General features: G+C 38.2%; 1 protein-coding gene across 1 annotated transcript in view; it reads right to left on the minus strand.

Moving 5' to 3' along the window:
• Nucleotides 1-21,687, minus strand: part of LOC134747124 (transcription factor Adf-1-like) — a 35,233-nt gene extending 13,546 nt beyond the window's left edge. The window contains exon 1 of the mRNA XM_063681704.1: nucleotides 21,121-21,687. The gene's annotated coding sequence lies outside the window, so the exon portion shown is untranslated. The remainder of the gene's footprint in view (nucleotides 1-21,120) is intronic.
• Nucleotides 21,688-25,103: the final 3,416 nt, after the last annotated feature.

A 25,103-nucleotide genomic window follows, 5' to 3' on the forward strand; every position in this document is an offset into this window, starting at 1 on the left:
CAGCAGAAATATATCATTTGTGAAAATTTCAACTGTCTAGCTATCACGGTTCATGAGATACAGCCTGGTGACCGACAGACGGACAGTGGACCCTATTACTAATAATAGGGTCTCGTTTTTACCCTTTGTGTATGAAACCAAAAAAAATAAGTTTGCCTCGAGTATCTCCTAAAGGGGCCCACTGACTATCAGTCCGCCGGACGATATTGGCCTGTCAGTTAGAACAAAAATTTGACAGTTCCGAACAACTGACAGGCCGATATCGTCCGGCGGACTGATAGTCAGTGGACCCCTTAATGTAGCTACCTAGGTATTCATTGGTAATGTTACTCGTGATTTGATACATTTGTGTGTTTAAATCATTTAACCGCGCGTACCCGAAGACGGCGATAAAGGTGATGTATATTGTGCGTGTGCGTCTTAACGGTCGGTGTCCCAAAAATAAATGATTTGCGTTCTTAAACGACCAATCAACAAGGTCTACCAGTTTCATGCATAAAGATATATTTTTAACCAGAACCAGTTATTCTTCCAATTTATACTAGGAGCAAGTTTATTGGCTTTTGGTATATCATCATCATCATCTTCCTCGCGTTGTCCCGGCATTTTGCCACGGTTCATGGGAGCCTGGGGCCCGCTTTTAATTAGAACCAGTTATTCTTACTAGGAGCAAGTTTATTTGGTCTTTGGCTAACATTATTTTGACGACCGGTCTGGCCTAGTGGGTAGTGGGTAGTGGGCCTGTGAAGCCGATGGTCCTGGGTTCGAATCCCGGTAAGGGCATTTATTTGTGTGATAAACACAGATATTTGTTCCTGAGTCATGGATGTTTTCAATGTATTTAAGTATTTGTATTAGTATTATATATATCGTTGTCTGAGTACCCACAACACAAGCCTTCTTGAGCTTACCGTGGGCCAATTTGTGTAAGAATGTCCCTATAATATTTATTTATTTATTTATTATTTATTTATTAACTCAAGTTGGATAACATAACCCACGCCGCCACGCCACGCCGTTTTGTCGCCTAAATAGAGTTTAGTTTTAAGTTTATAAAATGCATAAGTATATATATATATATGTTAGTATGTAAGGTATTTGTAATATCAGCCTAATAAATAAATAAATTATTTTATTGCTTCATTGATTGGAGTACCTACCGGCCTAGGCTGCATTTGTCGCGGGAATCATGCTGATTTACTTCTCCAGTTTATCTCATCCTGTTTGTCTTTATTACGCTGGCATATTATTAGGGTCCAGAGTAGTTGCTACTAAGGACAATTTACCACTACGTAAATATGTGTATATATGTAATGTATGTATGTATGAGCTCTTTATTTAACAGAATACAAAACCACAAATATGGCACAGGATAGGCAGTACAAAGGCGAACCCTTTAAGGGATCTCTTCCAGGTAATCTTTGAGTAGATGAGAATTGATGAAGAACCGTAGACAAAAATGTTGCACTGATTACAATAGACTAGCTAGAGGATAATAGTAAGTCATTAAAATTATAAAAGGGCGAAAATAAATAAAAAAGATAAAAATCTGAGACGTCAGCTGCTGGAGGTTAATGTGCAGAGAGTTATGTGTGGCGGACTACACTTGGCCGTTTTATTTTACCTGGTTACTTTTGTATTGTCACTGCGACCTACCACAGTGGATGGCACAGAAAACCTTGGTCTGTCGTGGATGGAAAGCCAATTAAGCTGCGATAGAAAGAAACATGGTCGTATTTATGCAAGATTTGATATTGTATAAGTTGCAACGCATGTCGCTCTTGATTATTTGTAAGGAATGTGAGGACATATCCTAGGCATATCTTTAACTTACATTAACATAAAGGCAAAATATCACTCAGTTTTCTATATTCTGACCTTAACACATCCCTAACATCTGTAATAAAAGTAAATAACCATAAATATGGTTAACAGTACCTCTTAGCAGTATTCATTTTATCTGAAAGCTACATAAAGACCACTTTTCATTTACCCTCCCTCCAGTTTCGGCATCCAGTAGCGCTCTTAAAAGGTGAGCCGAGATAAGAGAGCGTTACGTAAATGAAAGCCTACTCGTTGAATTGTAAGTTGGCTTGAGACCAGTGGATCTTGAGGGGTGCACATTTTAAGAAGTATCGATATCGATAAATAAAATTACCCTTTTATTTACCTATTTATTAAACTTTATTGCACAAAATATATACAACAATGTACAAATGGCGGACTTAATGCCAAATGGCATTCTCTACCAGTCAACCATAAGGCCAAACAGAGATAGAGGCTACCTTTTACCTATACCTTTTATGTCTGTTTACCAGTTTTCTTTATTATATAGAAGGCAAAAAAGCAGACGAATCGCCTGGTTGGAAACTTAATGCCGCGTTCAAGGCAATGAATGAAAAGCAGCACAACTTTTTTAACCATGCGTCCATGGGTTCAGCGGAGAGGGCTGGTGCAGTTGTTGGGCGAAGAACAGGAAGTAGACTTGATGATGGTCACATTATATTTATTATTTTACGGGCACAAAATGTATATAAAGTCAGGTGGGTTTAGTTAACAATGGCAACGGATTGCTCCGACCGACGAGAGTATAGAGCAAGAGCGATTAATGAATTTTTGTTTTGGAGTTGCCAACACCAAGAACTTCAAGACACTAAATTCGTTAATCAACCCCAAAGTATCGATATCAACTTTTCCCATCCCCTTTGTATTACGTAACTACCAAATGGGGCCCTCAGTCTATCAATCATCTCTAAGATATTGTTATTGGCCATTCACGCTTTGGAAGTGGGTTCGGTTCGAACCCGGGTTGACGAGTTCGCTAACAGCGTTTTGATTACAATTCTATTTCAATTAAAATTTGAGAAATGTTTCCTTTATCCGCTAAAAGCGGGAATTGTTTTTGGAAGCTTTGTAATCCATTTACATTCATCTCTTCAGTATAGGGCCATTGCGCTAGTTTCCGTCCATGCTCTAGTTTACGTCCACTTCATAATATTATTTTCGATTGATAGCCTAACCGTAAAAGCGTGCGACTCAATCTGGATGTAGCGGGTTCAAATCCCGGCTTGTACCAATGAGTTTTTGGAACTTATATACGATATATGATTTGATATTTACCAGTAGCTTTTCGGTGTAAGTTTAAGTAAAACGTCGTGAGGAAACCGGAATCTCGCGCGCGTCGCGTACTGTGCGGTTTAAGAGGAATTTCCTCCCGCGTACGCTTCGGCTGTGGAATGAGCTCCCTGCCGAGGTTTTCCCGAGGGGCTACAGTATTGGGTTCTTCAAAAAAGGAGTGTACAGGTTTTTAAAGGGTCGGCAACGCGCATGTAATATCTCTGGTGTTGCAGGCGTCCATAGGCTACGGTGACTGCTTACCATCAGGCGGGCCGTATGCTTGTTTGCCACCGTCGTGGTATTTAAAAAAAATCTCAATCTCAATAAGGAATAGTTTCCCCTCTGGGTTGGAAGGTCAGATGGCAGTCGCTTTCGTAATAACTAATGCCTACACATGACACAAGAGTGCTTGTAGAGCAGAGGGCCTACCGCGAACCACGTTCGACGTGTTGCCTCTCTGTCGCACTTGTAAATACGTACGTAAGTGTGTCAGGGAGGCAATACGTTGAACATGGTTCGCGGTAGGCCCTCAGTAATTTTCAGCCGAAAATGAGAGATAATAAGCTAGAATGACGTCTTGTTGCCTATGATTCAAGGGCGTCGCCAGCTGATGGGCTAGGGGGGGGGGCACTTTTATATGACCGTTGGGCAACGGGAGGAAATTTTATTCTCTAGGGAGGGACGGGGAGCTGCCCTCAAAATTACTTCAAATTTTCTCTTACACGATTCATGACTTGTGCCGTTATTATAAGTACTACTTTTAGGGTTCCGTACCCAAAGGGTAAAAACGGGACCCTATGACTCCTCTGTCCGTCTGTCTGTCCGCCTATCTGTCACCAGGCTGTATCACATGAACCGTTATAGCTAGACGGTTGAAATTTTCCCAGATGATGTAATTCTGTTGCGGCTATAACAACAAATACTAAAAATTACGGAACCCTCGGTGGGCGAGTCCGAACGGAAATAACTAAAACCAAACTTACGACTCGCGACAAAGGTATTAAAATCCCTAGAGCGATGATAATTCACAGATTCAATGAATAATAAAGTTGATGAAGGCCAAACAGCAATTGTTTAAATGTGAAGAGTAATGCCTCAGGGACTGAATACGCATTTAATTTCACATTTCAGTGTTGCCAACTTCGTCAGACGTAAGTGGTTAATTAATTATTTCGTAGAATACCTGGTGCCCCTGATGCTTCTGTTTTGTTTATATGTTGTTTCATTTACAATTAACTAATTGAGCAGAAGATTGTTTAGGATATAGGGTCATTGCGCTAGTTTTTTAGTTTTCGTCCACTTGAAGAATTTTGAATATAAACCTACATTGCTTCACAAATTTGGACTTAATGCAATCCTCAATGTCTAAACAATATAAGTATCTATCTACATAAAAATCATATTTTGCAAGTAGCAAATTCAAAATGAAATATATTATTTGCTAATCCGTCAAGTTGACGAAAACTAGAGCATGGACGGGAACTAGCGCAATGACCCTTTTTACAACAATAATGTAACTAATAACGAGTCTAGATAATTCAATTGAAGTTTAACGTTCAAGGCGTTCGCGTTCTATATTAGGTATCAAAGGATTGTTTTTTTTTTATATACCACGTCGGTGGCAATCAAGCAAGGTGCTCCTGCCCAAAGGTGATAGCAGTACTCCATATGGGGTCTGACTTGCGATTTATATAGCAGCAGTCTTTGCTCCGGGGCCCGGAGTAAAGTATCGGCGTGCTTTATTGACCACATTGAGTTTTTTGGATGCCAGATCAGCCTTCCCTTCCTACGCTACGGCTACGGAATTGGACGTCACTGGAAATGTCGACACCGAGGATCCCAATACTCCCTGACATGGTAAGGGCTGTGCCTTCGAACTGTGGGACCACAGTAAATGGGGTTTTCTTAGCGGTAAACGCGCAAACTTGTGTCTTGGTGGGGTTGAATCGCACTAAATTTTCCCGGCCCCCACACCGAAACTCTGGATAGAGTGCCCTCAATATCCGACACAAGCTTTTCACGACTCTCCAGCACCACGGAATGAAGAATGTTGGCACGGCCTGCGTAATAGGCATCCCCAGTACTGTCGTCACCCCACTCCGCGCCGCGCCGCTTCGCGTTCGCGTGTTGTTCGCCCGCGTTATTATAATAGGGTCCCGTTTTGGGTACGGAACCCTAAAAACGAAAAGACACGAAACAATATATATAGTCGTTGCAATAACAAGAATAAGGAACTGAAAATGATCGACATATTTATTAGGCACTTTAATTAAGAGGCCGTAGTCGATTTTGGAGCCAAAATTTTAAATTGATAGATTTAGTCGTTGAAATTATACACGTTTTGTTACGTAATATCTAAATAACAAGTATTGGTTTCTATTAGCACGTTTTCTCATCTTGCCTTTTAATAATGAGGTCGCGAGCGTGCGTCACCAGTAATATATGAAAAGAAGGGTTAGTTTTTAAAAATTCATCAAAAAATTATGGTGGTATATTATACAAATTGATGTATAAGAATAGTTTCAGCAAATGTTGTAGATTGTTTAAGTATCAAAATTACGTTGAAATTAAGTCGATTTTCAGAGAAATTGTCACTTGTTTTGAAGTAATTTCTGGAGAAAATTAAATTCGTTTAACTTTCATTTCCTCGAACTCTAAGTCATATAACAAAAATGTAATCTGATAAAGGTCAAGTACAGAATATGCATAATACAAATTTACCACTTTAAGCAGTCCAAACTTTACGAAATTTATAAATAAGAGCGACAAATTCAGTGCTTTACGCGCGTTTGCCTAAACGTCCTTCAGAAAAAAAAACATTACTAATTTAGTGAGTCCGTTTTCAAAAAATTGATCTGATAAAAGGCAAGATAAGAAGACGTGCTAATAGAAACCAGTACTTGGTATTTCAATTTGGTAACAAAAGGTGTACAATTTCATCGACTAAATCTATCAATTTTACATTTTTGCGACTAAAATCGACACCGGCCTCTTAACTCTTGACTCATATTTAGATAAGATCTCATACATCGAATCATTATCAATTATCTATCTACCAACAATTTGGTCTGATTATATCAGTATACGTTATGCTCTGGTAATGTAAATTGGTTTATTATGAAGTAGGTCTTCTTTGTATGATAAGAAGGTAAACATAGTAATCTTTGTGTCAACAGAACATAAGTATTCTTTATCAGTAACAAAGACACCGCTAACTAGACCGTTATTTTACCTTTGAGGCGATGGACACGAGTTTATATTACATATATGGGCACTGATTTATGTTCCGACTTGTTGGCATTGTTTTAACCTCTAGCCGCCCAGGGACCTATAAAAAGGCCTGCCGTTTACATATTTTGAATCTTCATTTTGACAAAAATCAAAATCGAATTTGTCTTGGCAAGTTTTGATTCGTGGCGGCTAGAGTCCCTGGCTAATCGTACCTACATGATGCCAGTACGAATAAGAGAGATCGATAGGAAACAAATTAAATTATCGGCGTCGACGCACTTCAGCTTAAACGTCTTTTCTTACGGCGTACCATATATGCTCAAGAGACAGTTTTCCCTAAACACAACACCGTAACGCGGTGATGTAGTGGCTACATAACCAAAATACGACGCGCAACGCTGTTAGGGCAAATATACGATGACTAATTTTCAGCATATTATGACGGCCATTATGAAAACTCATAACACACCAAACGTAATCTTGACGTTAGCAAACTTATCACTCATATGTATGAAGTAGGGTAAATAAGACTCGGAGATAGACAAATTGCCAGCTGTGTAAACATCAAATTGCGATGCGAAATATAACAGAATACAGCTGTTTTATGTCAATAAACGTGAGAACGACTGTATTTATCCAGTAAGATATTTACAATCAGTTTACAAAACAACATCCACTAAGCAGGTAGCGAAGGCGAATATATCCTGGAGGGGTCTCTATTGTTTCCCGTATAGTTTTAAGTCGTAATGTATTGTTTGCCCACATTTTCGTTAGTCATAATTTGGTTTTTCTCAGAAACGCGTAACTTTTCAGGATTGCCATAAAACAAACCTAACCTACCTATAGGATAACCTGAGAAAAATCCTGAAAAGTTAACGGTTTCAGAATTATGACTAATGATATTATGACAATCATTACATTATGACTTTCAATAATTATGTCAAACAAAGGGACCCCATCCTGGGTGTGCCGATGTATTTCCAAAGTAGGGAGCAAAATAGTAACTTTTTTCAATAGATATAACGCGTTCTAGACATTGTTAGCTCGTAAATGAATAAACTGTGTGAGTAGGTGGACGAACTACGTAATGTAACATCGCGAAATGGACGAACTGCGTAATGATATATTGCGATCAGAGACCACCTCATCACACAACGGACGGAGCACATGAGACAAAGTTTTCAATTGCACTTAGGTATGTGTGGTGCTCTTAGTAAACGCTTCATAATGCAGTATCTGTCGTAGTCTGTGATCGCGATGCAAAATGCAGAATGACGAATCGCGATTTGAACGTACTGCGTAGTAGGTATATACGAATATCGAAAACCGATGTGGACGAACTGCGTGTTCGATGAACGGCTACCAAATCGCTTACATAAACTGAGTCTGCTTTAAAGGCATGAGAGCATTTTTAGGGTTCCGTAGCCAAATGGCAAAAAACGAACCCTTATAGATTCGTCATGTCTGTCTGTCTGTCTGTCTGTCTGTCCGTCCGTATGTCACAGCCACTGACTTTTCTCTGAAACTAGATAGAGAACTTGGAAAGTAGATGTACTCTGTGAACCGCATTAAGATTTTCACACAAAAATAAAAAAAAACAATAAATTTTGGGGGCTCCCCATACTTGGAACTGAAACTCGTTTTTTTTTCATCAAACCCATACGTGTGGGGTATGGGTATCCATAGGGATAGGTCTTCAAAAATGATGTTGAGGTTTCTAATATCATTTTTTTCTAAACTGAATATAGTTTGCGCGAGAGACACTTCCAAAGTGGTAAAATGTGTGCCCCCCCCCCCCCCCCCCCTATAACTTCTAAAATAAGAGAATGATAAAACTGAAAAAAATATGTGATGTACATTACCATGCAAACTTCCACCGAAAATTGGTTTGAACGAGATCTAGTAAGTAGTTGTTTTTCACGTTTACTCACGTTTCACATAAAAAGTACATTGTTAAAATTATGTCATGTACGGAACCCTCGGTGCGCGAGTCCGACTCGCACTTGGGCGGGTTTTTTTTACAGGTTACATACTAAAACGACATGTGGGCCAAAATTCATGTTATACCCCTGATGCGACAGCATTGGAAACTTATGATTGCGCATAAGTTTGACAGCCATAAGTATAATTTTATAGTTGACTATACCCCAGACCTCTACTTAGGTCACGACGAGGCAAAAATAGCCTAGCATCCTTCACTCTCCCGCATAAACACTAACGCATATGAAGAAAAGGACAGCATACTACGACATAGAACGTAGAACACATAATATACATTGCTTCACATTCACCTAAGCTCTGCCAATCGCTTACCAAGCGCAAGGGAGCAATCTAAATAGAACAGGTTATTTGTTTCATACATATTTATTAAGGTGTTATGTAAGTGTGACTGGAATTCCCGATGGGGCTGTTTACACATTGATTAGTGTTTATTTATTGCGAGTTCAAATATTTGACACTAAACACAAAGTTGCAGGACAATCTTAAAATTTCCGCAATATCTGGAAACTTTCATAAAAAAATCTCATGCAAGTTTCCACTCAGGATGTTCCCGTTCAGATTACAGATTATTAGTATATTACCCAATGTTTTTAACCCTTTATAAGGCATAAGGGTGTCAAAAATTATGCAAAATACCCTCACTTTGAGATAAAGGTCAAAATTAGGTGGGAAATATGTTCTCTCTACCTTATAAAGGCTTAACTGTTGACGACTATTTCATTTGACATTTAAGGGGCCCACTGACAATCAGTTCGCCGGACGATATCGGCCTGTCAGTTAGAACAAAAATTTGACAGTTCCGAACAACTGACAGGCCGATATCGTCCGGCGGACTAATAGTCTGTGGGCCCCTACATATTACTTCACTCATTGGCGTCAATTTCATATGTAAAAGAAATCAAAACTATTCAAAACTAACTAGGTACTTATAAGAAGGTTTGGCAATTAACGTGCAGAAAAAATACCGAGAATATTAAATAAATAAATAAATATTATAGGACACTTACACAGATTGACTAAGTCCCACGGTAAGCCCAAGAAGTCTTGTGTTATGGGTACTCAGACAACGATTGGAATTTTGCAATTTTTGAAAATTCTCTTTGGCATATTGCTAATAATGTTTAGTGTTTATTAGCAATGTGCCAAAGAGAATTGTACGTGTAAACAGGCCCACAGGCCCACAGGCCCACAGTTGCAGGAGATGGTAACTAGAATGCATGGATCTTTTGAAAGGAAAGGAATGAAAATAAATGTAAGTAAGACGAAAGTTATGGTATTTGAAAAGGAGGAATATATGACAAACTGTAAAATTTTGATTGGTCAAGAAAGAGTAGAACAAGTGAAAGAGTTTGTGTATCTGGGAACATTATTCACTAGGGACGGTAAGCATGATAAAGATATTGCAAGGAGAGTGAGTGCTGAAAATCGCGTGAATGGGGCACTTAACGCTTTTATGAGCAGCCAGAAGGTGTCGCAAAAGGCACGGTTGGCTGTGCATAGAGGGGTGCTGGTGCCTAAACTTATGTATGGTAGTGAAAGTTGGGTATGGCAGAAGAGGCATCAGAGCCAAGTGAATGCAGTGGAAATGAGAGCGTTGAGAAGTGTGTGTGGTGTGAGATTACAAGATAGAATTAGGAACAATGTGATAAGGGAAAAGTGTGGACTGAGCGAAGATGTAGTGACAAAAATTGAGAAAGGTATGTTGAGATGGTTTGGACACGTGGAAAGAATGAGTGAAAGAAGGCAACAAAGAGAGTGTATAAGGGAGAGGTAGAAACGGGAGTTGGAAGGGGCAGACCTCGGCGGACTTTCGCTGATCAGATCGGGGAAATCCTGAAGAAAGGCCAGGTCAAGAGCACCCTAAACCGGCGAGCGTGCTGTATGAGGAATGTTATGAAAGTGAAGGAAGCGAAAGAGGTATGTCAGGATCGTAGCAAGTGGAAATCCGTGGTCTCTGCCTACCCCTCCGGGAAATAGGCGTGATTATATGTATGTATGTATGTATGTATGTAAACAGGCCCACAAGTGGAGGACAGCCAGACTATCCGTAATCCGTATTGACCTTATTACCTATAATTGGCGTAATACTAGAAAAAATACACTGTAAACAAATCGTCACGTAGCTACGAAATCGCACGAGGGAGACCGATAATAATCTCGTCTTCGAAGATTGAATGTCTCTGTCTAATCTCCAATCTCGACAAGCGAGACTCGTAATGCAATTCTCCGAAAATGGTTTGTGTGATATTTTAAGAATGTATAAAAATATTGTGGTAAACAATTTTTTTATCACATTTATAAATACTTAAATAGGTAGGTATCGTGTTATTGTGCTGCTTTGTACGGTACAGTAGCACTGTTATCAATTGTAATACAAATACGTTCCTAGATTTGCATCTCATTTACCTATTCTTCATAAAAAAGGTGTTTGGTAAATTCTACCATATAGTTGACATTTTGGGACCTTAAACCATATTTCAAAGCAGCCGAAGTAAGTTAAGTTTTGATATTTTTATTTTTGGACCCAGTCCAAAGGCGCGCTGTACGAATCGTCGGCGATCCCAAACTCACAAGCGGTATTGAACTTCTAAGTCTAAGGAAAGACTTCGCCTCCTTGTGTGTGTTCTACCGCTTGTACAATGGGCTGTGCTCTGAAGAATTGTTTGACATGATGCCAACGGCCGCTTTCTATCACCGCACCGCTCGCCATCGGCGGGGTGTTCATCCTCACACCCTAGCTGAGCACCTAAATGGTCGCGTACTGTGCTGCGGTTTAAGAGGAATTTCCTCCCGCGGACGCTTCGGCTGTGGAATGAGCTCCCTGCCGAAGTTTTCCCAAGGGGCTACAGTATGGGGTTCTTCAAAAAAGGAGTGTACAGGTTTTTAAAGGGTCGGCAACGCGCGTGTAATATCACTGGCGTTGCAGGCGTCCATAGGCTATTGTAACTGCTTACCATCAGGCGGGCCGGGCGGGCGGTATGCTTGATTGCCACCGACGTGGTATAAAAAAAACTTAGGGGTCTGCTAAAAATGACAATCTTTGATAGGAAAAGCCAAAAGAAACTTAAACAATGTATGGAAATAGTCACACGAGTTTGGCGTTTATCGATGTATAGGTGCAACTGTAATCTTGGCTATGCGCCCTGAACAATACTTACATGCAGTGCCTCCCACGCGCACCAGCAATAATACGACTGTTCATTTCACGCGCCCTAATGAGCACGACAAACGAGAGATCAATATGAAAACCTTAAAATTACAAAATCTGCCAATGACTGGTACTTTCAAGTGCCAATCTACTTTACCCTATTCCTTTCCATACACAAGCGATCAATCGCGTATCGCAACACAGCCTTGTCGCCTTCCGTCCCCCGCGGAACCTCTTACTGTTGCCCAACCATTGTTGGTGGCCTAGATATGCTTGGTACATCTAGACGTCCTGTATTACTGTACTTTGTAATTGATAGTTTGAAAATTTAACAAAATTGCCGTACTTTGGTCAGTTGCTTTTTAAGCGACCTAGAAGAGATATTTAATCGAATTTAAACTGTTGTGAAACATACTAATAACATTATTAATACACGGTCTTCGTAAACGCTGCTCGCAATATTAGTGCTTGAGAAAGGAAACCTAGGCTCTCCGAAACATGTCGCGCGAGTGACTAAAACAAGTGAGTCTAAACCGTGAAATTATTTAATATAAGAAATATTTATTTTCATAAAAATCCCACAGAAAAACTATTTTGTAATAGGTGCATACATGCTATATATATATATATATATATATATATATATATATATATAAAATAATTATGTATATACTAACATTAGCCTTAAGATAAAACTGTCACTAACACAAATTGATCCAAGTTGTGGTCCTTAATAAATGAATTTATTTATTTATTTATTATTATTATACTTGTACCGGAAAGCTTATAACGGTATTTTGTTCGATTCTGGTTCATATTACCTAATACGAGAATCATGATATATCCATTTAACCAACACCATCAGCTATTATAAATTACTTCCAATTTGCCGCACTTACTTCCGCCGCGGTCGGTAAAAGCCTAAAAGGACTAAAGCACGGGTTTATTTGACTCTCGTTAACAATTTCTGCCATGTTTCCCTTATTACACAATATATTAATAACGGTAGCTATTGATCACGGGGCTATGCAAAAGATGTAATACGTATTTGCGTAAAAGATGAGAATATAACCGGTTGTAATTCATTTCAGAGTAACAGAAGTCACCTCCTTAAGCCGGCCCGCTGTTTATATGAAACTTTTTTCCCCTGGCCTGAGGGAGCACGAAGCGAGCGTTTAAGGTTGCCACTCGGGAGTTAAAACTGATTTAAATAATCGTTTTTAAATACATTGGTCATTAAACTAGGTACTTGCCTACAGGCGCGGCTTCCTCTAAGGAGCGCTTGTGCAGTGCACTCCCATAAATAATCATAATGAAATTATAGTGCCTAATTAATATATTACTCTTTAAGATCTATCGTACAAAAGTAAAATACCAATTAAATAATTACCTTTATTCATTATAAGTTTATAGACGGCCTATACTACTCGGCCTACTCCTATAATTTCATAGGAATCATAGGTAACGCGCGAAGCGGAGCGCTTTGGATTGCGCTCCTATGAAAAAGATTTAGTACATAAAATCAATAGGAAATTCAATGAGAGCGAAAGAGAAGTTTCGCTACAGTTCCGCACGTGAAATAGAAGATTTTCTATGAAGAAAGAGGTAAAATTGGAGCGGCGCTCCGTAGCCCGTTTGACCTTGCGCCCTCTCGTCGAATGCGCGCGCATTGTGCGCCCCATATTGTCACTTGTTTGTAAACAGACCTTAGTTAGTAGTCAATTTTAAAGTACGCGCGTGAATGGAATTTTGGCATTTTTTTATTATAAATAATTAACCAAGAGTTTAAGCAGTAAGTGCACATAATTTGTTTGTTGTGAGGTATTTAAAATGAATGAATTTAACGGGAGAATGTGAAAAAAGTTTACAAAATCGACTCGAGTTCAATATAAAAGGAAAACCTTGAACTTTCGTAACAATGTTCGTCAAAAACAAAAACTTATATGTCATTAAATAAGATCAATATGCAAAAACACCGTGGTTGTGTTATGTCGCTGTGATAAAAGTAACTAGGTGTTTTAGTTTATCGTGTTACCTACCTAAGTACATATGTCTTGTTTGGAGCGGGCGCGGGCGGGCCGGGCGACGGCTGTGCGGTGAGTTTGCTTGGACCGAAACCGATGTGTTAACAATTTAGCACATATTTCCATAAAATTTTAAAACAACATTCACAACCTAGAATCCATTTGTAAAATGAACTGCAGTTAGCGTCTATCGGTCGTCAAGATATTCGTAATAGCGAAATTCTATAAGAGAGTTCAATGACCGTATTTTGTGTCGGTTAATTGAATGTGTAGTTTTTTACTGTGATAGTGAACACCCATAATATAGAATCACCAGCCGCCGCTGCTTGCCTACAGTCAGCAATACGATTAGCTTTAGCACCTCTTCATACATATTTGTAGTCGTCGTTGTACATATACTCTATTACACATAATTATATACTCTGATATGCCTTTATTATATTATTATTTCCTTAATAATAGTTCCATTTCCCATATGCCATCAAACCTGTGGGAAACCGATAAATTCTACAGAGATCTGAGTTTCGTATACCGACCTCCTACGCGACGTATTTTGTTTGTGAGGCCAAAAATGTTACAATCGTTAATAGTTAGCATGAGCAACGGCAGACAAACATTTCTTAAATAAACCCCAAGAACAGTTTTATTCAATGAAACTAAAATTTGTATGCATGAATATGATTTCTCAAATAGATTTTATAATTAGTTCTTTTAAATTAAATGAAAGACAGCGTTTTCTTGTGACGGTGATTGTACCTTTGTATGTAAAACCTGTCTAAGCACCGTCTTGAACAGAACAAAGTGAGGGAGTGTCATTATAAACGGCATAATTTCAAAGAAATTTAACATTCATGATGACATTGCCACACTTTGTCGTTGAAAATGCCATGCAGAGTTAGCTTGGTTCAACTCAATAGGTTTTATTTTTCTTATATTTCTAACATCAACAACAAATTACAGCAAATCGACAACCCTAGCGTAAGGCTTTGAGCAACAGCTACATACATTCACAGCGTATTACCTCAGGGCACACTGGGTATGTACATAATACTTAATTCTTAGACCCCTTTGTTTCACTGTTTGCCGTATTTACCTGGAAAGTAAAAGGAGATGTATTAGAAAATGAGGCAAAGACACTTAACACATTGAGTGCCGGGAACTCGCTCGGCGGGTTCTCTGTTCGTAGTCGCTTTCCTCTACAAAGCGGGAAAACGCTGGGATCGGCTACGAGCGTAACGCTACGAAAAAGTTTGCAGTGAATGTGTTAATATACTAGCGTTTGTGAGGAACTTTGAACATGACTCAAAATAATCGAAAGCTCTGTTGGACAAAAGCATCATTTATTCTTACTAAGTACACAGAAAATGGTAAGATGACGGCAGTGGACATCTGCGGAGATGATGTGGACATTGTGGACGTATCTCAGATAATATGATGATAATGATGTACTGTCATATGAAACCTTTATCCCTGTTTCATTTTCAAACTACAGGTTGGATTTTTTATAATTTTGGCAGAAATTAATTTTTTGTCCCTGATTGTACCTTTTTCCAGGATTAGTAAATGCCAATCGGCGTTTATTAATACGTTAAGGAAGGTCAAAGATCATTTTGGCATAGCAGCACGGGATCTGGTAGCTGCCCTCAGTGCCCCGTTTAAAAAATCCGCCTTGTATACTAAGTTAGAAAATATCTAATTTCATATAATATAGGTGCTTTCAATTAAATGAACAGGGTTGGAAAACTTGAACCTTTGTTCTATCAAAGTTGGTTAAAAATGTAGCCTAGTTTACCCGCGTCAATAAAACAAATGTATTGACAGCTCATTTACCGAAATCGGCTCAATCGGCGGTGGGAGAAGCGACAACTTACGAGGTACCCACAATACCCACATGCATACATAAATTATAAATAATAATAATATAAATCGCTCAAGAGCTCAATAAGGCTTGTGTTGTAGGTACTCAACAACGATATACCTAATACATAATATATAATTACATAGTAAACACCCATGACTCACGAACGTTCTCGTCACACAAATAAATGCCCTTACCGGGATTCGAACCCAGGACCATCGACTTCATAGGGTCACTACCGTCAAGGGCAGCCCAGTCGTCAAAAATATTATATATATATATAAATTTATTGAGTCTTGCTAATATGTTCCGTCGGGTAAAGTGGTTACATTGTATAAGACGCATGCCGAGTTACTGCGTTCTAACCTTGAATAACATTATGAGATTCGAGATTTTATAAGTAGCGACTATATTTTCATTACTTTGGTGTCACGTGACGTCCGCATGAAACATTTCATTTTACCGAAGTCATAATGAATTTTACCGTGAACAAACCTGTAAATAAATTTCAGCTGAAAGTTTAAAGCTCACAGGTGTACAACGTCACGTGTTCGTAACTACTACCTGAAGGCCTATTGGAACTTTAAAAATCTCAACTTGATTATTGGTATTTCATTATAGGTATTATCTATCTCTATGATTAGAGAGCGGTTGGTATTTATAAATTTATAGTTTTTTTCAATTTCAATCAATTTGTAATTTGTATCCCTTTTTGTAGTTTAAATAAACAGATGTAATTTCGTACGAATTAATTAATTAATTTCGTTTCGTATTTCATTATTTATTGAAACAATCATGGACCTAAAATACAACGGGCTTTACGTCGCGCCAAAATTGTGACAAAACAAGCCGATTTTATTGAATTAAGCGCGTCACACATTCAAAACTCAAGGGCCGAGTGGTCATTGGCTCGAACCGGTGAGTTTGCGTACGAAATCGGCATGTCAAGAGGTCACAGCACCGTCTTAGCGTCCTTGTTAGCGTCCAACCGAAACCGGACTTTTTCCGAACCTTTTCGGTTTCGACTGAGTTACGGCCGAAACCTAAAGCGCAACTTTTATAGACGTGTTAAAAACGTTGGAATAAATTCGTTTTCGTTTTCGACATATGAAGTGCGTGTCGGCCCACTCCTATTGTAAGAATTCACCTATCATCATAGAAAACTAAAGCACAATCTTGTAAGTTTTGGCGTGGCCGAAAAGTTCGGCAAGTTTTTGGCCGAATCCAAACCAACCGAAACTTGATTTTTATGCCGAAACCGAAACTTCGGTCGGACACTAGTCCTTGTATTCTTCGTCCGTGTACCAATAAACGTAAACACAAACGGCTGCAAGTCCATACATGTTCTTATCACATCAAATTCTGGTTTTTAATTCTCGAATATGCCTCTTGGTTTCCAATGTGTTATTTGTAGACGTTTTAATGGAGCTATCGTGAAGCAACAGATAATTAATAATATATGACCGAATAAACTAGGGAAAACGTTTTTTTTGCTAAAAATTGGTACGTAACTATCTAAAATATTTTTTCTATTCTAAATTTAATTCAAAACGTAGAAGCTGCTTTAGACACCTGATTTACAAGCAAAACGACAAAATGTATATCGTTTTTTAAAAATTTCCTGCCTTGGAATAATGCGGGAAGCTTTACTTATATATTATAAGTAATTTAGTATAATATAAGTTGTAACCATTTTTTTTATCAAAGTAGTTTTAAGATTTAAAAATGTACCATAATGATCCGATTGAATGTATACCTTTTAATATTCAGTTATGTATTCTAACAAATCTAATAAATGTTTAATTAAATCTCCAACTAAACATGAACGATAAAACGATAATATCTCTTTTACTTCCTTCTTGACAATACGTTCGCACAGCCTTAAATGCATAAGTAAAAATAAAATTGCAAATGCGTTTTTAACGATGTCATTACTAAACGTCTCCTTCATAAAGGTACAAGATAAAGACATAAGTAACCCTTGTAATAATCGCGTTGCTTAAGTAACGAGATGCAAATATTTTTTTACAATATGAACGTCAACAATATGTGCCGCTACGTCAGTAGGTCTACAGGAGCCATCCAAACACGTAATAAAATGTGGTATTTTCTATAAAAAGGGACCTTATTGTCGCTGGCGCTTACGCCATTATAAACGATGTTCCGATATAAATACAATGCCGCGCGACGCTGTGCGGCGTAAGCGCCATCGAGAATAAGGTCCCTTTTCATAAAAAAAGCCCCAAATATTTTTAGTTCTTTTCTCCGGGTGGAGAATATGTCAAATTATAAAATTTATAAATAAGAGCCTAAGAATATATTATATGTACATATTGACAAAAGTAAAATGTTATCCGTGTATTCATTTAATTCATTTAGGTACCTGCTAAAAACGTATCTGAGCAGGGCGGATTTTTATATTGTTGTAAATTTTTTATTTCGTTAGATTTGTATAGTATTTGTCTGGTCTGAAGAGATCCCCATTCTGGGCGGAATAAATACGAAATCAAAACTTATCTCCAAAAAATTATGTAGGTACCTATTTATTTCAGGACAAACGGTGAAATTATGCTTGTATTGTACAGAATAGGGAACTCTAGTTTCCACCAAATTTTATTGAAATATGACGAAAAAATTTCAACAATAACATAAAAATCGGACCCACTATGGAATTGTTATATGAATACTCCATACGAACATACTCATGCAGTTGTAATAAATATCCGGCTGTCCCGACCTCGCTCTGAATGAAGCCGAGCGTAATTTGCTTTGTTTATCATTACCTAATTAAATTAATTATATACTTGTGTTCAGATAATGGAGAGATACTTTATAACGTATTTTAAACGTGATTTTTATCAATTACCGGTGGTTTTCACGTCGGTAGTTGTAAGTTGCGCTCGTTAATTATATCATCATCAGCCTATGTACGCCCCGCTGTTCGGCATAGCTCTGTTTTAATTGTACAAGACGGTTGGGAATATACTATAAAAAAAATCGGCCAAGTGCGAGTCGGACTCGCGCACCGAGGGTTCCGTACTTTTTAGTATTTGTTGTTATAGCGGCAACAGAAATACATCATCTATGAAAGTTTCAAATATCACGGTTCATGAGATACAGCCTGGTGACAGACAGACAGACGGACGGACAGACGGACAGACGGACAGCGGAGTCTTAGTAATAGGGTCCCGTTTTTACCCTTTAGCTACGGAACCCTAAAAAAACATATTTAACAACTTGTTACGGTATTGAACTGGTTTTGATACGACCTTGACGATCGTTTTGGCGATTGGCGCGCATCTCACGCACGACGTTCACCTCATTTCGCATGCCCCAATCACCGTGGTCGTATCAAAATAAGATCAAAACCGTAACAAGTTGTTAAATACGCGAAAGTAGCGTCTTCACTCACAACATTAAATTTATTTGCAAATATATGGCAAGTACCTTACTAACCTATTATTTATTTGTGACGAAAAATTGTATCCGCGCGAATTTGTTTGATTGACGCCTGATTACCATGAATTGCGTAGGAATATTTAGGAGTGACTCAAAAAGATCTTCACGTGCTCAGTGCGTGCATCGGGCGCCATATACATGTGAAAAACAATGAGCTACACGCATGAAAAATATTTTATAACGTTGTTAAAATTAAAACACAAAATTAATGCAAAAATGTGAATTCGACAGTATTTTGTAAAGTAATTCGATTTTATAAACGTGATTTTCTTATATATTTAGGTACATTTTTTATTGCACAAATGTATATTAAACGGGATACCGCCGTTTAGCCAAAATATTTTTCGCCAAATTTCACTTCCCAACAAACTTATGGCAACAGTTTCGTTTTTTACTTCGCAACCATTTCATTTCCCAACCCCATACTTGCGAAATGAAAATGACGTACTAGGTTGGGTTAGGTTAGGTTGGATTATGAAAATTTGCGAAATGAAATTTTGCCAAATGATAATTTGCGTAAAATAGTTTGGGAAGTAATACTTTGGGAAACGATTTTTGGCAATACATTAGTAAACCATATTAAACACTCTTATTAGATTGTTTATTTCATAACGAGATTTTTTATTTATTTCAACTCTATATATCTACTTAAACGCATTTTTGACGTCGTAAATAACAAAAAACTTATTTATAGGGTTCCGTACCCAAAGGGTAAAAACGGGACCCTAGTACTAAGACTCCGCTGTCTGTCTGTCCGTCTGTCTGTATCTAATGAACCGTTATAGCTAGACAGTTGAAATTTTAAAAACTAACAACGCTATACCAACTAAAAAGAGAATAAAATCAATATTTATTCCCATACAACAAACGTGGTTGTTTTGCCGTTTTTTGCGTAATGGTACGAAACCCTTCGTGCGCGAGTCCGACTCGCACTTGCCCAGTTTTTCATGATTCTTTCCATAATAGCGTGGGACTGTCTCATTTCCAACTTAAACGGAGAGAATCATTCAGTCTTTGTCTTAGGCTAGTACTAAATAGTACCCAAAAAAGGGATAAGTACATATAGTTTTTTTTCTTCTACTATACTCACAAATTTGGATTATGATAGCACACGCAGTGCAAGTGTTATTTTAAACGTCAATCTTCTATGACATTATGACGTACAAATAACACTTGCACTGTGTATACTAACAAAATCGTTGCAGACTTATCTTAGTCCTAACTCTATGCATGCTAATTGCTAATTGCTGATGCGTGCAGCGGAAATTCGCTCTCACAATCGGGCCAATGAGAATGGTATTTCAATGGTGTCATTTAGTTATCATGCATTTCGATCGTATATCCGTACATGTATTGGCGCGAGTGTGACGCACGATAACTAAATAACATCATTTAGATATCTTCTGATGTCAGTGCATCTTCGAATTGGCCTGATTTATTTTTCGTGGCCAAGGCAGTTCGAATGCCAGGCAATTGTCAATGTTTTAGACTAATTGTAATTCAGGTCCAATTAAGTAGTTTGAGTGCGATTTCGTGTCAGTCTAAAGTTTTTAACGCTTTAGAAGCGAAAAGCGGTAGAATAGATTTAATCCCAGAAAAGGTAACAGACAACTAAATCGTTCAATGGTTAACAAGAAGAGATCCCTTATAGGAATAACTTCGCCTTTGTACATTGTATATTTTGTTTTTATTGTGTTTGTAATCTGTCTTATGTACAATAAAGTGTTTACATACATACAACCAAAAATTAACATCGCAAGTTTATCGATGACCTAATAGTGAACGACATATTTTTACCGTAATGTCTAACGTTACTAATTTTAGTTGAATCTAGTTTCCTGCGTCAGTTTATAAAACACGTAAGCTCGGCATTAACAATAATTACCCTGTAATACGACTGACTTAAGAAGCCGTACCAAACATCAACATTCACCTTTAGGTACCAAGCGCACATAACCATGTACCTACGTTACATTTTCCCTAACAATTTAAAAACCGTCTCATATACGTTCAGAAACCATACTAACATAGGTCGTTTTGCTTTTACAAGGCGGTGTTGTAACCGGAGCGAGTCTGCCACACTCGTTGCGAGAAACATTACGTCATGCCTCACAGCTGTTTATCGATCTACGGAAGTCTACCATATTTATGTTCTATCTCCCGGTATTGGCAGGATAACACAACTACGCCAATGTAGGTATGTTAAACAAAAACTAGGAAAACATTGGCTGTCTGCTCGAATTTAAAGCGATCGCGTTTGAAATTTGAATATGTAAACTCACCTCTAAAGCCGGCGATCGATAAGACACGTGCTCAGCCACTCCACCCGGTAAATAACAAAACCAAAACACAAGATTAATATAAACTGGCCTCCAGCAGGTCCAGGTCGTCACACAACACGTACACTCAACGTTATTGCGTACACACAGAATTTGACAGCCGGCGTTTTCGCGGTTAAATAAAACAAAACTAAAAACGGAAAACAAACGTAAAACGGAACGGAAAACCCCAGTGACAACGCTTTCCGAACGTTCTTAGATCGTATTTAGACGTTAAACACTGTTTAAATGTACATATTTCGCATCTGTTTTAGCGTATTTAGCGTTTTTCGCTGAGCAGAGTACACAGTCTGCCTCGATGGCGCGACCAATACTGAGTGAAAAAAACAAAAGCCGGCTGGAAGCGTTTGCCGGCTCGGCGAAGGGAAACGCAACTGGAAAATTGGTGCGTTCTCGCTTATTCCTACGTATTTTCTGGGGGTTGGGCGTCCTTTTTACTTTTCCAGCTTATCAGTATGGTGCATAGTGTGGGCTATCAAGTGACTCACTGAGGTAGGTACCATATTAGCTAGGTGATAAGCGATGCAAACACCATGTCCGAACGCCTGTTTAAGCTGTTGAGCAAATAATGTAGTTTTGTTTCGGTTCATTTACGTAAATTGGACGTAGCAAATCTGTTCGTTTTAGATAATTGTTTAGCTTTATACTTACGTACGATGTGTCAACACATCAACTCGATTTCCATGGGCTTGCCTATTCTGAGATTTCTGAGGCAAATGTGGCATTTTCGACGATATATCGTTCTATAAAGGGGCCCACATGACTATCAGTCCGCCGGACGATATGGCCTGTCAGTTGTTCGGAACTGTCGCATTTTTGTTCTAACTGGCAGGCCGATATCGTCCGGCGGACTGATAGTGATAGCCCACCTTGTGAGCCTCGTTCTGGGGATTCGTATGTTGCCTACAAATATGTATAAAGAAGATGTTCTTCTTGACAGGTTTTTAATTAATATTAGTTTTACAAATCTGGTTTTCTCATTTAAGCCGTAATTCTTTACAAGTTGACAGGCAAGGCTAAGTTGTCACAGATAACATTTATCAGCCCTACACGCTCAAAGTATGCTTTTTGGCGGGCTTTCAATAACTGTCATTAGAAATAATATTACAATCACCTTATGTTGGTACAGTATTAGCCATATTGTTTTATTAAGCCGTTACGTTGTTAAGCTTGAAATAATACTATATAATATAAAAATAGTACAGAATATAAAGTGCTAACAATAGTCAGTGGGCCCCTTTAGAAAAATGGTAAACATTCTTGACATCTTTTTATTAAAAAAAAAGTTTTGAAAAAAATTGTAACATTCTATTACTTATGAAACCAAAAGGATGTAAATGAACATATATGATATATAATTGCCGTAAGTTAATTACGCCTATGACAAAAACAGCTGCAGGAGAGTGCCACTGGCATTAAGTCCGCGTTTTTTGCGTTATTTATAATTTTCTAGTTATAATGATTTATTAAATGGATTAATCCCCTAAACATCAACTGCTTTCAGTTGTATTATTATTTAAGCAGATACATATAAAAGGACACAATTAATTGGCTCGGCAATTAATTTCGGAGGTCGGTTTTTCGGAAGCAATTAAAGTGTAATTTACGAATACAGTGCCGAGGAATATGCACCCAATTTAATGAAATTGGATTAATTTGCCCAATTAATGAGAATGAAAGAAAGCAAATTAATGCAAATTATTCATATTAGAGGTACTAATTCGTTTTATGTATTATAACATAGGTAGGTATATACATACAGATCTACCGTTTAAAGACCCAAAACTTTTAGAAACCTTCTAGAAGAATAAAAAACATAACCGAATTGAGAAGGAACCTCCTTCTTTAGGAATTTTGAAGTTGGTTAAAAATCACCAATGTCTTTACCAACAGCTAGAGATATGTATAAAGCAACTGAAAAAGTCGAATGTATGCGTTCGGATAATTGAGGGTTCAGATAATCGAGTTTAAACTGTAAATCATTCTGTTCCACATTGAAAGAGTTACGCAGCGTACTACGTAGGCGAACAACACGCGAACGCGAAGCGAAGCGATACGGCGCGGGGTGAATCAATTATTTGATACCTATAGAATAGTGTCCTACGTGGGCGATCTCGTTGCGAACGCGAACCCGCCGCGCCGCTTCGCTTCGCGTTCGCGAGTTTTTTGCTTACATAAGACGCAGCGTTAGAGGTGCAACTATTTATAACTATATGTATATTAATACTGTAATATTGGACATATTTTTATTGCTCAAAGTCTCATAACACGGAATGCCTATAATGCCTATAATGTTGAGTTTCTCATGAAAATGTTATAAGTATGCCGTCGAAATTACGATTTTTCCTATTTCCTAAAATAATGGAATATTTTTAGAAACATTGCATCCCCTCTCTTTGTTTTTGATGTGTTATTGTTTCCGTATTGAGTGTTATGTAAATAAACTTAGTTATAGTATGTATGTACCTATAACAGGGGTTCCCAAACTGTGCACCGCGGCGCTCTGGTGCGTATCTATTTCAAACAGCCTAGCTAGGTTAGGGGCCGAGATTCAATTTTAAACTTGCAAGTGGGCCCGGACTGAAAAAGATTGGGAAACACTGACCTATAAGGCTTGGTACCTACCATAGAGTAACTTATACTAGAGCGGTACTGTCATAGTAAATTTTGTAACCCCAGTAAATTCACTGCCATTGGCGACACACTTTAAAACTAAAAATAAAGATTTATAAAAATACGATAGAATGTATTTAAATATAGATAAATGATTTTTTTTATTTGCATTAATTATTTTTATGATTTTGACCCATGTTCTTTCACTGATATGCGTTAAAATTGTTAAATAACAAACGAAACCGTCAACGCCATCTTTACGACTGTAGGCAAAAACTAGTAGCGCCCTCTGAACGAGAATCAAATTTTCTTAATTTTCGAGGCACGTTTTTTCCTTAGACTGTATCCATCTATTACGAAGTTATATCTATCTTTGGTACCTACCCAACGGCTGGGCTATATTTTCCGCGTAATCGAGATAAACCGTTTAAACCCGCGAGATATTCCTCCTATCTTTCGACGCAAGTTCCGCGCAGCGCGCAATATCTGGTATGTATGCTTTATTGCAACCAAGGTGGTACAACATTAACGAAAGGCCCTTATTGAGCTGTTTACTTATAGAGCAGGTACTGACTTTCCGCCATTCAGGCTTCTTTCCGCCATCGCTCTACGCGACAACATTTCCATCAACTGAAATAAATAGTAGTGTGTCTACTTGAAAAACCACAAATTAAAATATTTTCACAGAAAATAATTTAATTTCTTCTTAGAACATTTCCATCTTCACCACTTACCTAGATGGTTGGCAGTCCTTAACAGTGCGAGTCTCCAGAAACTTCATGCCTCGCACACTTGCCCTCGGTATTGCCGGACCGATACGACCAACTTCAAACCACTTCCAAGCCCTCCAGGTGTAGCAGGTGTCCAGGTGTCCATGGTGTAATCTTACCAGCAGGTGATTCGTCTTCTCGTTTGCCTACAATATCATAAAAAAGACACTCTTAACTGACCATCGCATCGGTGAACACAACAACAACAACACAACACTTACACAACTTATTATTAGTGACAAGGTTTATAGAATGTCAGTTAAAAGTGCGGACGATGGTATGAATCACGCTTAGCACGAATTACCTAAATTGCCCAAGACCCGAAGCTAGCATTAACTCGTAATGCAAAATAAGTCTATCGTGATTGCAGTTAGGAATTATTGGCTTCGTCCTTGATGTTCCGTTCACCGTAAACCTTCACAGTTGACGTTTGTATCTTTATATATCGTAGTTTATGAATGCGATGGTTTTATAAATATAATTTTATATCTTTTTGTAATAATCGTCATCAGTGCTCGCATTCTGGGAGCGTAGCTGCACACC

Source organism: Cydia strobilella, chromosome 14 (assembly GCF_947568885.1).
Source record: "Cydia strobilella chromosome 14, ilCydStro3.1, whole genome shotgun sequence".
Lineage (NCBI taxonomy): Eukaryota > Metazoa > Arthropoda > Insecta > Lepidoptera > Tortricidae > Cydia > Cydia strobilella.